We start from the raw sequence: 16813 nt of genomic DNA on the forward strand, positions 1-16813 counted from the left end.
ATTTGGGGTTATAATTCTGTAATTGCTCTTTGAAATAATGACCATTGATGAATTTGAATTCAAATTCTGTTCCAAAAGGCAGTGAGCGTAACCCACTAAAGCAAATATTGGACATTAATAGCAAGGTAATCTGGAGTATATAACAAGGAAAAAGCATTAAGCTAAGGTGGCTGCTAAATCAGCTCTTGTTCAATCCATCCTTCCTTGAAAGGGTCGTACTTCATGGCAACGTCGCCTGCAAATAAATAATGGACACGCATTGAATAAGCGACTAGATGGATATTTAAGCAATTAAATTACTCCTTTAGAACAGATTTCTGTCATCTGATGGATAATACAAAAATATAGATACTAGTGCTGGTTTCAGGCAAGCTGAAGGCAATAGTGAATTCTGAGATCAAATTCTCAGTTTCTTTCCATTTTTAACACCTCAGGTTTTTCGAGTCGATTATGTCTCAGTTTAAGGCAGTCAACGTACAGAGTACCAGTTCAGTGGACGTATGCAAAGGCACTTCTTGATATTCTCAGAAATGTAAGGCATTCGTCAATAGGCGTTTTTTATAGAAGAAAATGAACGTACCTTAGGTTCGCCTGATGGAGACGGCCATTTGGTTGAAAGTACCAAGGTTTGTATACTTTCCGGTGCCCTCGGTTATAGCATAAGTGTTTCCCGCACTGCTTGTCAGCTCCCAACTGAAATCCAGAAGGTAGAAATTTTAAAGAACACCAGTATGTTTCCACGATGAACAGTCAATACACTGATGGTTGATCCATGCTCGCCCTGTACCTAACATAGCCCAGAGTTCTTTATATTTCTGATGGTGTATGAAAGCTAAAACCACCACTAATCACAAACATCTAACTTGTGACCTGAATATATTGTGTTTGTTTGTTTTTTAACATCGCATTCAGCAATATTCCAGCTACACGACGGCGGTCTTTAAATAATCGAGTCTGGACCAAACAATACAGTGACTGACATCATGAACATCGATCTACGCAATTCGGATACGATGACATGCATCGACCAAGTCAGCGAGCCCGACCACCCGATCCCGTTTGTCGCCTCTTACGGTGAGCATGGGATGCTGAAGACCTATTTTATCCTGGATCTTCACGGGTCTGAATATATTGTAAATACGGTGTGACACATTCCAGGTTGATTTGTGTGAAATGGATTTACTTACTTTCCATGGATTACAATGGCTGATTGTGCCCGGTTTTTAAAGCCTTTCAAATCCGCTATGTCTCCCGGGACTGGTACACAGTCGCCATTAAGGTCGGCATTGCTGTACAAGATAACGTTGATTTGTGGCTGAATGGTGCTCTAAAACCAGAGGATGAAAAAGTGAGAACATTTTAAATCACAGGCATACAGAACTGTCAACATGTATTTAACTATGTTGCCCATGTTGTGGTTTAGGACATTCTATATATTTTGAGATATGAGGCCACCCCACAACATCCAATATGGCCGCATAGAGGAATGAAATTCTAGTATATTTCGTATGAACTTGACCCACAATCTATATATATTATTTTGGAATACATTTACCAAACACTACATCTGTACAGTAAATAACTTTATCATAACATACTATTTATCTTCATTTAGGGAATCTAAAGTGCGATAAAAAGAAAAACAATATGCATTTCTTTCTTCTTCGGCAAACCTTTAAGACATACATCATTAAAGCCAATTAGGTATTCCAATATTGTATATTCATAAGGGCATTAACCGAATATTAATAAATGTGGTTTTTTTATTTCGTGATACATGTTGGCCACTGCTTAATTAGTACACCCGCTTTGCAAATGTGGTGGCGACCGTGATCACAATTAATTGTCCCTAGCCAACCAAACCATTAGCCATTTGCCGCATCTTTCAAAAATTCTAATTTTGTTCTTTAAATATTCTATTGTTATCATTGTGTTCACCATATGAGTACACAATATTGGTATTGTTAATTAGCCTTCATGAAGTATGCCTTAAAGATGTGCCGAAGAATATAGAAATGCACATTTGTTTCACACTTTACATGATCTAAATCAAGATCAATAGTCTATTATAACAAAGTTATTTACTTGACAAATGTGGTGTTGGGTAAATGCGTTCCTAAATGTTCATATTTCATTATCTATTTAGGTTGTGGGTCATGTTCACATGAGATATACAAGAATTTCATTCTTCCATGGCGGCCATATTGGATCTTTTGGGTTGCCCTGTATTTTGAAATATTTGGAATGTCATAACCTACATTGTGCCACGTTTCATGCGTTTGTCACAAAGTGCACACCTGACCCTATATCTGTCACGAAACGGCTGCACTATTCTGTTTAGTTCCTATTGTACATCTTGTCTTTGAATCAATCCCTGGTTCCACCGCATGCTGATTAAATGAGCAATAAGAATATAAAGTTGAAGTAATGAATCCTAATCAGGACTGATGCAATACAGCAATAGATATTCTCTTAGTCATTAGTCTGACTAAATACAGAGATTCTGTCATACCATTCTCACTGCAGGTGTTTGGAGCTTTCAAACCTGAAAAAGAACATTACTGAATTATCACGTGTCAAGTAGGTAAATACACGAAGGTGAGGGTAGGTGAAAATGGGCTTTACCGGCGCGTTCATGATCTTTGCACTTCTTTAGCGACCTATATGCAGGAATGTGCGTGTTTGCGTACGTGCGTGCGTGCGCATCAAATTCGCTTCGATTTTATATTACCTATGCACAGATCTGCTACGGACATTATATAATCGAGCCATAGCCATTTGCCATGTATGACCACAAAAATATCTTTCCGGGTTAGCAACCCATGCTTGTCGTAAGAGGCGACTAACGGGATCGGGTGGTCAGACTCGCTGACTTGGTTGATGCATGTCATCGATCCCAATTGCGTGGATCGATGCTCATGATATTAATCACTGGATTGTCTGGTTCAGACTCGATTATTTAAAGACCACCGTCATATAGCTGGAATATTGCTGAGTGCGGCGTTAAACAACCAACCAACCAACAAATAGATCTGGGTCTCTATAAGCGTGATGCAACCAGCCTCTTTCGCAACTTTCAATCTGAGTTAAGTGGTGCGAAAGGAAGTCAGTTTAAACTATTTGACCCGATATCTAGACGTACGAACTCTAATTTCCCTTTTCCAAAACTGTTCGGAGAGCATGTAAATTCAGCAGACTGATCAAAGGACCGCAACTATGTTGATTGTCCAGCAGTGGATATGGGCAGTGTGAATGACAGTAGGAACAGTTTGTTAATGCTTATACATAGAAATATCAACAATGCTCATGTTTGGACATATGTGTATGTCAGTAGTCAGGCGCATTAAGACTTGCAACCAGTTTCGGTTGGGTCTGTTTAACGAACGAAATTGTTATTTATTTACACTTAAATACATGTTGAACGTTGGTAATAAATAGAATACTACACTCTCGTTAGATACCATCTTAACGAAACTCACGAACTTTCTGTTGTATATGACTTTGCTTTTGCTAGGTCAGATACAATAGAAACACCACTCGTTTCGCAAAACTGGTATCTAACGAAACTCAGTGTAGTATTCTGTATATATCAATCCTCATCTTTTCTGAGTGTTGTAATGTTGAGCAAAATCCCGGTCCTGTGTCTCAACTTAGACATTGTTGTAGCAATCTGAATGGTGATTTGCTTGAAGTTAATTTGCCTGACATTATATCTTACTCTTGTGGTTTGCTATGCGGAAATGCCTTTCACTATTTTCTCGAATGTAAGAAATTTACCTTAATATGACAACCTTTATCTTTATATATTATGAATATAGAGCCTCATCCCTATTTAGTATCAAAACCTGGAGAACAAAATAATTGCTTTTTCAAATATGTCCTTCAGTTGAAAGTGGACACAAACATATTAATATTTAAGAGAGAGAATTTAAGGATTTCAACTTCTATATTATGAAGAACACAACGTTTTGAAATATTTGCTTACTCCATTGATGAATTGTGGAGAAGACAACGTTTCGGAATATATGCTTACTCATTCATCAAGTAAATCGCCTGTTGGAGGAGTAAGCATATATATACTCCGAAAGGCTGTGTTCCTCATAATAAAGACGTTGACATCCATAAATTCTCTCTATTATGTGAATCACTTTTAAATGTCAATCAAATACTAGATTTATATTTATTTACCACTACTTCTCTATTGTATCGTGTCTTCCTAGTTGCTTGTATATTTAATATAAACATAGAATGTTAACGCCTGCAGAATAATTAGTTCGAGTATCTGCCGAAACAGATGCCATTAGGCGTAAAGGCAAAATAGCGGTGAACATTATATGAATGGATCACTGAAAATGACTAATGACCTTAGGTGCTCGCGAAAAGAGTAAGCATGTCCTGCTCTTCCGGTAACACTCTCTCACATCATTTACAAAAAAAGGTAAGTGTTGGTTTGTTGCCTAACGTATCATGTTGTTTGTCGAACAAAAGGTCAAAGTTTCATATCTCCTGTATTATTTTAAGTATTCATTTTGATGTTGTTTTCCATGTAAATATTACAGTTCAGTAAGTAATTTCTTCTCGTTGGCAGAGACACAACAATTTAAGTATAGTTTATGCCCCGATGTGACCACAACAGGATTAAATCATAAGTGAATAATACAGAAGCTCATATCGAGGATATGAGGGGTAAAGAAATACTTACCAGGGTTTGTTGATGATCGTGTTATCTTGCGCCTTGCCGGAGATGGGGTAGCGAACAAGTGTCTGCAGTAGGCTTTATAGTAGCGAACATCCGGGGATCAGCGACCCACGCGTCTTAAAGATCCTGGCACTAATTTAAGGTTTATGTTATTCACCAATCGTCAATGATCCCCTTTTTCATATTTTGATAAGCGGCGTCTACAAAATTGCATTGTCCACCCACATGATAAATTGTATACCAACAAGATTATTTATGTAACTGTTTTCACACATGCAACGCTCATGCTTGAATGTGCACAATAATGGGTTCTTTTAGACAACTAATTATGTTTCCTACATCATCATATGTAGCAAAGGAATATAGGAGTCTAGAGTACGATGTGCATTCGAAATATGAATTCAAAGCTGCTTTAATACCTGCCTTAATATCAGCTATTGCTCATGAACATTAAGACTAAGTGAATCATAAGGCAATGCATGATTTTCAGTGTTACATTCATACAGTTTTCACCGCCATTTTGCCGCTTTGTGCCCCGTGGAATCTGTTTGGGTGGATGGTCAGGCTGGTTGTTCTCTGGGGTTAAAGTTTTGTACTTGTTTAATGTCTTTGCATCCTGTTTTTATGGGTAGTGCATACATCTACACATGTTCCATTCCTGCACAACTTTATATCAGAACTACGAAAACACGCCATAGTTACGTTTGAAATTAGATAGGAACGTCTCTCCCCCACGTTTTAACCCTCAATGTGTGGACGAGAAGTGAAGTATTTCATAAAATAGTGTGTAGCCTTTTTTACTATTCTACGTAACTATAGGGTAGCCAATTGTTTGTTTGACTGGGTGCAAATTTTATTTTAAAAATTTGAGCCATTATCAAACTTATGTGTATCTACACTGAAGAAAGTGCAGGTATAGTGAATGAAGCATGGACACCCGTGAGCTAAGATTTATCTATCTTATGTCAGCAAGTGCAGCTATATGTGCAAAAGAAATGCCAAATAACCGCTTCGTTACACACGGCTGACTTTGAGGTGCAGTGAATCTGGCGGGGAGTGCACATCCAACCAACAACAATGTGTTATGTATTCAGTGATGATGTGCTGTATTTATCTAGAAATATAATAATACCTCACTCAAGTGAAATAACACATCATTGCGAAACTACTTTCAGTCTACCTCAATTAAACCAGAGAATCAGAGTGAGTGAGTGAGTTTTGGCTTTACGCCGTTTTTAGCAATATTCCAGCAATATCACGGCGGGGGACACTAGAAATGGGCTTCACACATTGTACCCATGTCGGGAATCGAACCCGGGTCTTCTGCGTGACGAGCGAACCAGAGAATCAGAGAAATATAGTGATGATCTGTAAGAAAATAAAAGAAATAGTTTAAACGTATCTCATTCAACTTAACTTGAAAGGGATTGGTAAACAGGCCCAACTGGCTTTTGTAAATACTGCCCCCTGTTACATAATTACATCTGTGTAGACATCAAATTTTAAGGTCAAGAAACAATACAAATTACAGTAAGAAGACCACTCATATTATCAAGACGCATATAAGTCTATTATATGTTTAAGCTCGGCGCACGGACCTCCCACTTTTTCTATTAAATCATGTGACGAACATCACAACACCATGTTGTGGTTGACATCTCTTGTTAAATTTCTGTTACCACAAAATACTTTTTTCAGATTAAAATCCTTTGTATAGCCGTACATAGAGCATCTAATGTCATAAAAAGGCCAAGTAAAACAGAACTGTAGTGAAGAATCTAGATAAAGACCGCACTGACACGTTGCAATATTTGAAATATGCCTTTCTACTCTTTGACTATTAAGATTGACTTTTCTGGTCAAATGCTATGTTGATCTTATCCCTTGACCTGTACGTCTATAACATGTTTATCTTATCCCTTGACCTGTTCGTCTATAACATGTTTATCTTATCCCTTGACCTGTACGTCTATAACATGTTTATCTTATCCCTTGACCTGTACGTCTATAACAGGTTTATCTTATCCCTTGACCGTGTTTATCCAAGAATGAATAATTTTGAGGTCAGGTGAAATGGGGTTTAACGTCTCGTCCAACATTATTGCACTTATATAGCGACATGCATGCACATGTGTGTGTGTGTGTGGCTTTTTTTACAAGTCCGGACTGATGCCGATTTAGGGTGTTCATTAAAGATTTCCCCTAAACCACTTAGGGTTATCATATTTGGTTGATATTTCACATGTGTAATGATACATGTATCTGTGGGTAATGTCTGAATTTGCAGCACCGAACTATTAATCTTACCACTTTTACAGGTGTTATGATCGAGTAGGGTGTGACAATGGAGCCAGTAGAATACCGAGCAGTGATTAGGTTTTTATATTTGAAAGGTCGCACACCAAAAGAACTTTCGATGAAATGGAAGCGACTTATGGGGAAGAAGCACCATCATATGACGTTGTTAAACACTGGCATCGCCAGTTCAAGTGTGGTCGGACATCTGTGGAAACAGCTGCCATTCCTGGTCGCCCCCATTGATGAGAACACTATCCATCAAGTGGAGCCCGCCATTTTGGCAGATCGACGTATAACTGTTCGCTAGTTAGCACAAGATGTCAAGATCAGTGTAGGGTCTGTGGAAAGAAATCATCAATGACAATTTGAACATGCATAAGGTGTCTGCACGATGGATTCCCAGGTTTCTCACACCTTTCCAAAAGCAGGAACGAGTCAATTGCTCAAAGGATCTTTTGGACATGTGCAAAAAAAAAAACCAGGCAAACTTTTTTGACAGACTTATCACACAGGATGAAACATGGGTCCATCACTATGATCCTGAGACTAAAGTTCAGTCTATGCAATGGAAGCATGTGGAGTCACTACCCCCAAAGAAGGCACATGTCCAACTCTCTGCAGGCAAAGTCATGCTCACGGTATTTTGAGACCAGCACGGAGTAGTGATGATGGATTTCTTGGCAAAGGGTACCACAATTACAGGAGCTTATTATGCTTTACTGCTGCGGAAATTGCGGGACGATATCAAGCTTAAGAGGCGTGGCATGCTGACCAAGGATGTCCGTCTCCTGCAAGACAATGCTCCAATACACAACTCTCATGTTGACCAGACAGAAGCGCGGTCCTGTGGCTATGAAATCCTTCCACATCCTCCTTACTCTCCTGACCTTGCACCATCTGACTTCCACCTCTTTCCAACCATGAAGTCATATTTGAAGGGAAAACGTTTCACAGACGATGAAACACTGATTTCTGAAGTCAAGTCCTGGTTTGAGACGCAAAATGAGGGCTTTTACAAGCGAGCTCTCCATAGTTGCATAAAACGATGGGAGAAGTGTGTAACTCTTGGTGGTTCCTATGTTGAGAAAGACTAATACCTATGCCAAGTTTCATTCCACTAGCCCACTGAGATACCATGCCGCAGTTTAACATGAATACCCCACTCAGACACACTAAACTGACTCCGAGCCGACCAGTCCTTGTTTAAGCCCCTTAATGCCGAGCACCAGACAGGGTAACAAGTACCATCTTTTAACGTCTTTTGGTATGACGCGTCCGGGGATCGTATTCCCGACCTTCCGCTCTCCAGGCGGCCGCTATACCACCAGACCACGGATCCGGTCACTATAAATAAATATAGTTGGAGCTTCATCGAAACATGAATTAGACTAAAACTGCAATACTTAAATTATGGCATGTGTCCTGTGTATAAGGTAAAAAACTACAACTACACTGCAACGCAAAAGTTTGTGCTCAGCGCTTAGACATTATTTTTCCCGTCATTTGATCAGCGTACGCGTGCACTCGAAATGTATTCTCAGCTCCCAAACTGCTCGTGAGGCGCTACAAGGTTAACAGTGCTCCTTCACTGATGGGTGACCAGAGACATTTTACTAACAGAGTCGCTTTCCCGAAGTGACACCACACGTGTTACTTGTGCTTCGCGTAATGTTTGATCAATAAACGCCCGTTTGTACAATGTTCCTGTCATAATAGTATCCAGAAAATCATTTTGACATGATTATTTGATTTGTGATCAACTTGCATTGTGTCTTTTTTCTTGTTCAAATCTACATTGATATGTACTTGCATTTGCTAGTTCTGTAAAAACCGGACTGTTTCCGTAGATCGATGCTCATGATATCCATCACTGGATTGTTTGGTCCAGACCCGACTATTTACAGACCGCCGTCATATAGCTGTAATATTGCCAAGTGCCGCGTAAAACAACAAACCAAACCATATCAACGTGGTCACATGGTAGAGCGTCCGCCAGGAGGGCGGGAGGTCCCCGGTTCGATCCCTCGTCGCGTCATCCCAAAAGAAATTAAAAGATGGTAATCAGTGCCACCACCATGTTGATAACATTGTGAAGTTCCTTACTCCCACCAAGATGAAAATTACACACGCTTTCAAATAACAGTAGGATCATTAAGGCGTCTGCAGTCAGTATTGTTCTGACCATCCATGACGTCATACTAAAATAGGTGTATAAACTGTAAATATCCAACGCCTTTACTACGCAATACGGGGGTAACCGCGCAAAAACAGAGGAGTGGTCGAGTGAGCAATAACTGGATAAAGGTGGTTGAATAATTACAGACTATCTCACCATTGACTAAGTACACTTGAGACTGAAAGATTAATCTCAAAAGATTTCGTTTCACAAGGACTTCCTTCTGGCCTGCTCTCATTATTTTCTTATGTATCGTCTTCAATGCCCACTTACTATCAGCAGGATCGTCTACTCATTGGAGTTCATTAGCATAAAAACTGCCTTGAACCGGATCGTCCTTTGATAATAAAGATGTCATCAGTCCATTTTGTTGATAATGCATATCTCAAATGAGACAGACCTGTTTGATGTCACTTATATTTGATTGGTTTGATTGATGCCAATGGTGCCTGTTGGGTCGGAATATATCTGATACTGCTAATGAATAACTTGACCATTCGAACTTTACACGACTAAAGAAATAGAGAGACCACGACAGGTATCTTTTGAGACAGAATACCAATATTTCTTTACCAAATTCCAGAGCTCCTGGCTTGATGTAGGCATTTCCATAGCAACTCTCTTGCCAATAATGTCCCAGAGAGTCTCAATAGGGCTCATGTCAGGGGAATTACCAGACCATTCCAATAATGGTATGTTTCTGGCAGCCAAAAACACACGAGTGCTCTTGGAAAAATGGGCAGGGGCTTTATCTTGCTGAAATAGGAATGTTTTACTCGGAAATACAAGGCATTCACACTGTGTTTTGAGGTCATTGATGATCTCAGTCTGATATTTCTGGGAATTAAGAGTACCATGCACCTTTTTAAGAATACCGGTACCATTTGCTGACATGAGTCCCCAAACATGCACCTGGGGTGGGTGTTTTACGGTCACCTGTGAACAATAACTGCGGTATCTCTCATTTTGGAGACGCCTTACTTTCATCCTACGCCTATTACTAAAACATCTGAAAATAGATTCATCGGAGAAAAGTACACGGTTCCAATCTGCCACTCTGAAATGTGCGTGTGCTCTTGCCCAGTCAGTTTTCTCTGCCTTGCATTCAGAAGGGGTTTTCTACAAGAGACGTAACATTTCAACCCAAATTGTTGTAGACGTCTTGAGATTGTCATGTGACTGATCCTCAAACCAACACTTTTCCGCACAATGCCCCTCAAAATGTTGAGAGTTGAGAATCTGTTTATCATACACTGTTTGCGTATCAATCTGTCTTCTCCTTCTGTTGTGCATCTTGGTCTGCCAGACCTGGGTTCATCAATAACATCTCCTGTGGCATCAATTTTTTTCATCAACTTTATTATACCATGTATTGTAACACTGCAATTGTATTTTTCGGCCATCACTTTCTGAATTTCCTTCCATTTCAGTCCAGTGTGCCTGAGGGTGACAATCCGGGTTCTTTCACTTAAATTTCATTGCTTTGTCATATTTGCGGCAGCAGATATTGAAAAAATCCGTTATCTAAGACAATTCTGCTAAAGAAAACAGATAATATCTTTTTTGGTAATGCCAATTTATAATGGCACCGGACATCAAGTCATGAAACCCTTTGTACAGTGTAGGAATTTTGTAAGTATCTTTAAATTAGATTCCATAATGAGTATATTACATTCTAAAGCAATTAATGTTTCGAAGAATTTTGCAGGTTTAGTTGTTTCATAAACATTAGATAGTACATGTTCAAAATGAGTGTACTCACCGAGACAGACTGGCGATACCTGTAGCATTTACCTCCGCAACTTGAGCTGTAACTGTGTTGCATCCATAATCTAACTCAATGTTCTGCATAATATCAACATTTGTTTTGCCTTATTTGCATGTAAAATGTGTGGACTATCTTATTTTGACAATAAAAGACCATCTTTAATACTTTTGGGGGGAACGAACGCAACAACTGTTACGAAATTTGTGAATGTAACAAACTTTTGTTCAGCAGCTCTACTACAATATTGAAAACCAAACTTTACTTGTTTAAAAAATACACTAAAATATACTTTTGTTGTTAAGTAAATAATTGTTAATGAATTATATATTGCTCGTGTACAACCGCTTAAATAAACATTGGTGTTGACAGTGGCGTAGATCAGCGTGGATTCTTCGTCGAATCGTATTGGCCCAGCAGCTGTTCATATTTCTCCTTGATTTCTGTTGCTGAGATGGGGTACCCATATACAGCGATTTTGCGCAGGTGTTATAACTGTAGGTCTGTCAGAACGTGGTCGATCAGCATCGAACATTGCTTGCTGGTGATGTTGGGTAAGTCTTGTGATAATTAGATGCCATTCCTTCTGTCTGGTTGCAAAAGTTGCAGGGTTACCACCCATACATTCAAAGGGCCATACCTCATGCAGTCGAGGCACCTAGAGTGTATACCTTCTGGTGTTAATATAGTATTTCTGTTTGGATAATCTGCAATATTCAAACCAACGAAAAAAGAAGACGGAAGCTAATCTGAGAAAACCCATGGATGAGGATACAGTTAATATAACTTGCGCACAGTATGCAGATCCTAATGGACGTTGACGCACCCCTCAAGACGCACATTAACATGACTACTATCTTCAAACGGTTGTAAATTGCCGGAAGGCTTTGCACTGTACTGAACGACATTTGCCCGTGTAACGCTGTTCGCTATGTACCCTGGCACAATTTGTGTGGCTCTTATCATTATATGATAAAGAGGTTATCACGCTTGTGTGTTTGGGGATGGTAAATATCCTGTATGAGGAATAAGCACTATGCATTTAGCCTAAATGCTGTGGATTGTGAAATATAGTGAGATAATCGAGTGGCTTCAATATACCTTACACGCATCTCTTATATAGTGCTGTGGATTGTTAAATAAGGTGAGATAATCGGGAGGCTACAATGTAGCTTACACATTTATTTCTTATATAGTGCTGTGGATTGTGAAATATAGTTAAATAATCGAGTGGCTTGAATGTAGCTTATACACATATCTTATATAGTGCTGTGGATTGTGAAATTTAGTGAGATAATCGGGTGGCTACAATGTAGCTGACACATTTATATCTTATATAGTGCTGTGGATTGTGAAAAATGGTGAGATAATCGAGTGGCTTCAATGTAGCTTATACACATATCTTATATAGTGCTGTGGATTGTGAAATATGGTGAGATAATCGAGTGGCTACAATGTAGCTTGCACACATACATCATATATAGTGGTGTGGATTGTGAAATTAAGTGAAATAATCGAGTGGCTTGAATGTAGCTTACGCAAATATCTTATATAGTGCTGTTGATTGTTAAACAAGGTGAGATAATCGGGTGGCTACAATGTAGCTTACACATATATATCTTTTATAGTGCTGTGGAATGTGAAATATTGTGAGATAATCGAGTGGCTTCAATGTAGCTTATACTCATATCTTATATAGTGCTGTGGGTTGTGAAATATGGTGAGATAATCGAGTGGCTTCAATGTAGCTTATACACATATCTTATATAGTGCTGTGGATTGTGAAATTTAGTGAGATAATCGGGTGGCTACAATGTAGCTGACACATTTATATCTTATATAGTGCTGTGGATTGTGAAATATGGTTAGATAATCGAGTGGCTACCATGTAGCTTACACAGATTATCTTATATAGTGATGTGGATTGTGAAAAATGGTGAGATAATCGAGTGGCTTCAATGTAGCTTATACACATATCTTATATAGTGCTGTGGATTGTGAAATATGGTGAGATAATCGAGTGGCTACAATGTAGCTTGCACACATACATCATATATAGTGGTGTGGATTGTGAAATTAAGTGAAATAATCGAGTGGCTTGAATGTAGCTTACGCAAATATCTTATATAGTGCTGTGGATTGTTAAACAAGGTGAGATAATCGGGTGGCTACAATGTAGCTTACACATATATATCTTTTATAGTGCTGTGGAATGTGAAATATTGTGAGATAATCGAGTGGCTTCAATGTAGCTTATACTCATATCTTATATAGTGCTGTGGGTTGTGAAATATGGTGAGATAATCGAGTGGCTTCAATGTAGCTTATACACATATCTTATATAGTGCTGTGGATTGTGAAATATGGTGAGATAATCGAGTGGCTACCATGTAGCTGACACAGATTATCTTATATGGTGATGTGGAATGTGAAATATTGTGAGATAATCGAGTGGCTTCAATGTAGCTTACACATATATATATCTTATATAGTGCTGTGGATTATGAAACATGGTGAGATAATCGACTGGCTACCATATAGCTTACACACATATCTTATATAGTGCTGTGGATTGTGAAATATGGTGAGATAATCGAGTGGCTACAATTTAGCTTTCTCAAATTATCTTATATGGTGATATGGATCGTGAAATATGGTGAGATAATCGAGTGTCTTCAATGTAGCTTATACACATATCCTAATAGTGCTGTGGATTGCGAAACATGGTGAGATAATCGAGTAGCTTCAATGTAGCTTACAAACATATATCTTATATACTGCTGTGGATCGTGAAATATGGTGAGATAATCGAGTGGCTTCAATGTAGCTTATACACATATCCTAATAGTGCTGTGGATTGCGAAACATGGTGAGATAATCGAGTAGCTTCAATGTAGCTTACACACATGTCTTATATAGTGCTGTGGATTGTGAAATATGGTGAGATAATCGAGTGGCTACCATGTAGCTGACACACATATATCTGATATGGTGCTGTGGATTGTGAAATATGGTGAGATAACCGGATGGCTACAGTGTAGCCTACACACATATCTTATATAGTGCTGTGGGTTGTGAAATATGGTGAGATAATCGAGTGGCTTGAAAGTAGCTTACACATATATATCTTATATAGTGCTGTGTGTTGTGAAATGTGGTGAAATAATCGAGTGGCTTCAATGTAGCTTACACATATATATCTTATATAGTGCTGTGGATTGTGAAATAAGGTGAGATAATCGAGTGGCTTGAATGTAGCTTACACATATATATCTTATATAGTGATGTGGATTGTGAAATAAGGTGAGATAATCGAGTGGCTACAATGTAGCCTGCACACACATATCTTATATAGTGGTGCGGATTGTGAAATATGGTGAGATAATCGAGTGGCTTGAATGTAGCTTACATGCATATCTTATATAGTGCTGTGGATTGTTAAACAAGGTGAGATAATCGAGTGGCTACAATGTAGCTTACAAATATCTATCTTATATAGTGATGTGGATTGTGAAATATTGTGAGATAATCGAGTGGCTACCATGTAGCTGACACAGATTATCTTATATGGTGATGTGGATCGTGAAATATGGTGAGATAATCGAGTGGCTTCAATGTAACTTATACACATATCTTATATAGTGCTGTGGATTGTGAAATATGGTGAGATAATCGAGTGGCTTTAATGTAACTTACACACATATCTTATATAGTGGTGCGGATTGTGAAATATGGTGAGATAATCGATTGGCTACAATGTAGCTTACGCACATATCTTATATACTGCTGTGGGTTGTGAAATATTGTGAGATAATCGAGTGGCGTCAATGTAGCTTACACACATGTCTTATATAGTGCTGTGGATTGTGAAATATGGTGAGATAATCGAGTGGCTTCAATGTGGCTTACACACATATCTTATATAGTGATGTGGATTTAGAAATATGGTGAGATAATAGAGTGGCTTCAATGTACCTTGCACACATATCTTATATAGTGCTGTGGGTTGTGAAATATCGTGAGATAATCGAGTGGCTTGAATGTAGCTTACACACATATCTTATATAGTGCTGTTGATTGTGAAATAAAGTGAGATAATCGAGTGGCCTCAGTGTATCTTACACATATATGTTATATATGGACTGAAACTTGGGGAGATAAATGAGTTATTACCATGTACTGATACCATCTTATTCTCTGTGTCGAATTTTATACCGTTTTTATTCCAAAAATATCGGATTTATGAATGGAAACACAGCTATAGTCTTTAAGTGATAACATGTACCTCTGCAGGCTCTTGATGGATAGCGATATGGCTGAAACATTGCCGATGTGACTTTAAATATTAACTCACTCACTCACTCACTTGATGTATAGGTGAACGTAAATGGTCAATCATAACCTAATCGATAGAACACGTTTAAGTCGTAGCTTTACGGCGAGTCCTATAGACACACGTACATGATAGCTGTTTACCAGGCACGGTTGTGCTCTCATGCAGAGAAGCGTGGGCGCCACCTGTACTAAATCAATATGTCTTGTAATCCTAAATTAAACACATTTCAAATATTTGTATAAATCTTAAAAGTTTAGCAAAAAAGATGAACAGTGTTGTGTTACATCCTGTTACCGATAACAATACCAGTGAAGATCCGGGTTAAAACAGGCCTACAGCAACCCACGCTTACAATAAAAAAGGCGACTATGACACATGTTTCTGATAACTGCAGCTACATTATGTTTGACATGATAATGTGCTGAGTTATGTCTGCGGAAAGTGTCCATAATGGCATCTCACATACATGTTGATAGATAGTAAGTAGGTGTTGTTTAACCACGTAGTCAGCGCAGTTCCAGCTTTGTCACGACAGCCTGTCAATATTCGAATCTAGACCAGGCAAACGAAAGATTAAAAACATGAGCATCGATCCACGCCATTTCGGCCACGTGGTTAAAAAACATGTTGACAGTTTTGTATGCATGTAATTAAAATGTTCTCACTTTTTCATCCTCTGGTTTTTAGAGCAGCATTCTGCCACAAATCAACGTTATCTTGTACAGCAATGCCGCCCTTATGGCGATTGTGTACCAGTCCAATCAGACACTGGATTGTCAGGTCCAGACTCGCTTATCTAGAACGCCGTCATAAAGCTGGAATAATGCTGAGTGTGGCATTAAGCAACAAACAAACGAACAAAACCCATAACGATGTTGACTTTAAAGCAATTTGAAAACCATTTGACGAGTGAAAAGCAAAATCTGATAAACATATGTATCTTGTTATTATTCTCAGGACAATTGGAAAAAAACTGAAAGGTAAAACAAAATGTCAAATGTTGGACTTTTTCATCGATAACATCTATGTACATTTCAGAGATATGTCATTTAGTTTAGGCAAGATGTAGGCATTCCCCTTAGGCACCAATTGTGCTCCCCTTCTTGCTGATCTGTTTCTTCATGCATTGGAATCGGAATTCTGCTCGAATTAGCAAAATCAAAACAGAACAATTTTGCCCTGAAGTTAAACTTCAGGCATATCGAAAAACACATATAAGCTGGATAATGACTTTGATATTATTACATAATTGATTACCATTCAAGCCACACTTACAGTGAACTTAACGACAATTGTATGTTTATGACTTGACCAAGATGATTAAAGGGACACAACTCTGTAAAATCTAAATCGGGCAGTATCACGTTTGTTACAAACATTCACACACGTAAAAACACGATAGCAGACAACTGAGTTACGTATCAAAGTACCTATGCGATACAATGAGCAATCGAGTGTTACACTATATGTAGTTGTATATATCACATGGATGTGATTACGTTGTCAACACGAAGATATACTCAACTCAATCTGGTCAAT

The 16813-nt window shown here is 38.5% G+C and overlaps 1 long non-coding RNA gene across 1 annotated transcript; it reads right to left on the minus strand.

Moving 5' to 3' along the window:
* Positions 1 to 591: 591 nt before the first annotated feature.
* Positions 592 to 4744, minus strand: LOC139461715 (uncharacterized). Its single transcript, XR_011653000.1, has 4 exons — positions 4703 to 4744; positions 2513 to 2545; positions 1188 to 1327; positions 592 to 693 (listed from the first exon to the last, which is right to left on the minus strand). It is a non-coding gene; the product is annotated as an uncharacterized lncRNA (long non-coding RNA).
* Positions 4745 to 16813: the final 12069 nt, after the last annotated feature.

This window comes from Haliotis cracherodii, unplaced genomic scaffold, assembly GCF_022045235.1.
Source record: "Haliotis cracherodii isolate W230 unplaced genomic scaffold, xgHalCrac1.p SCAF_15, whole genome shotgun sequence".
Classification (NCBI taxonomy): Eukaryota; Metazoa; Mollusca; class Gastropoda; order Lepetellida; family Haliotidae; genus Haliotis; species Haliotis cracherodii.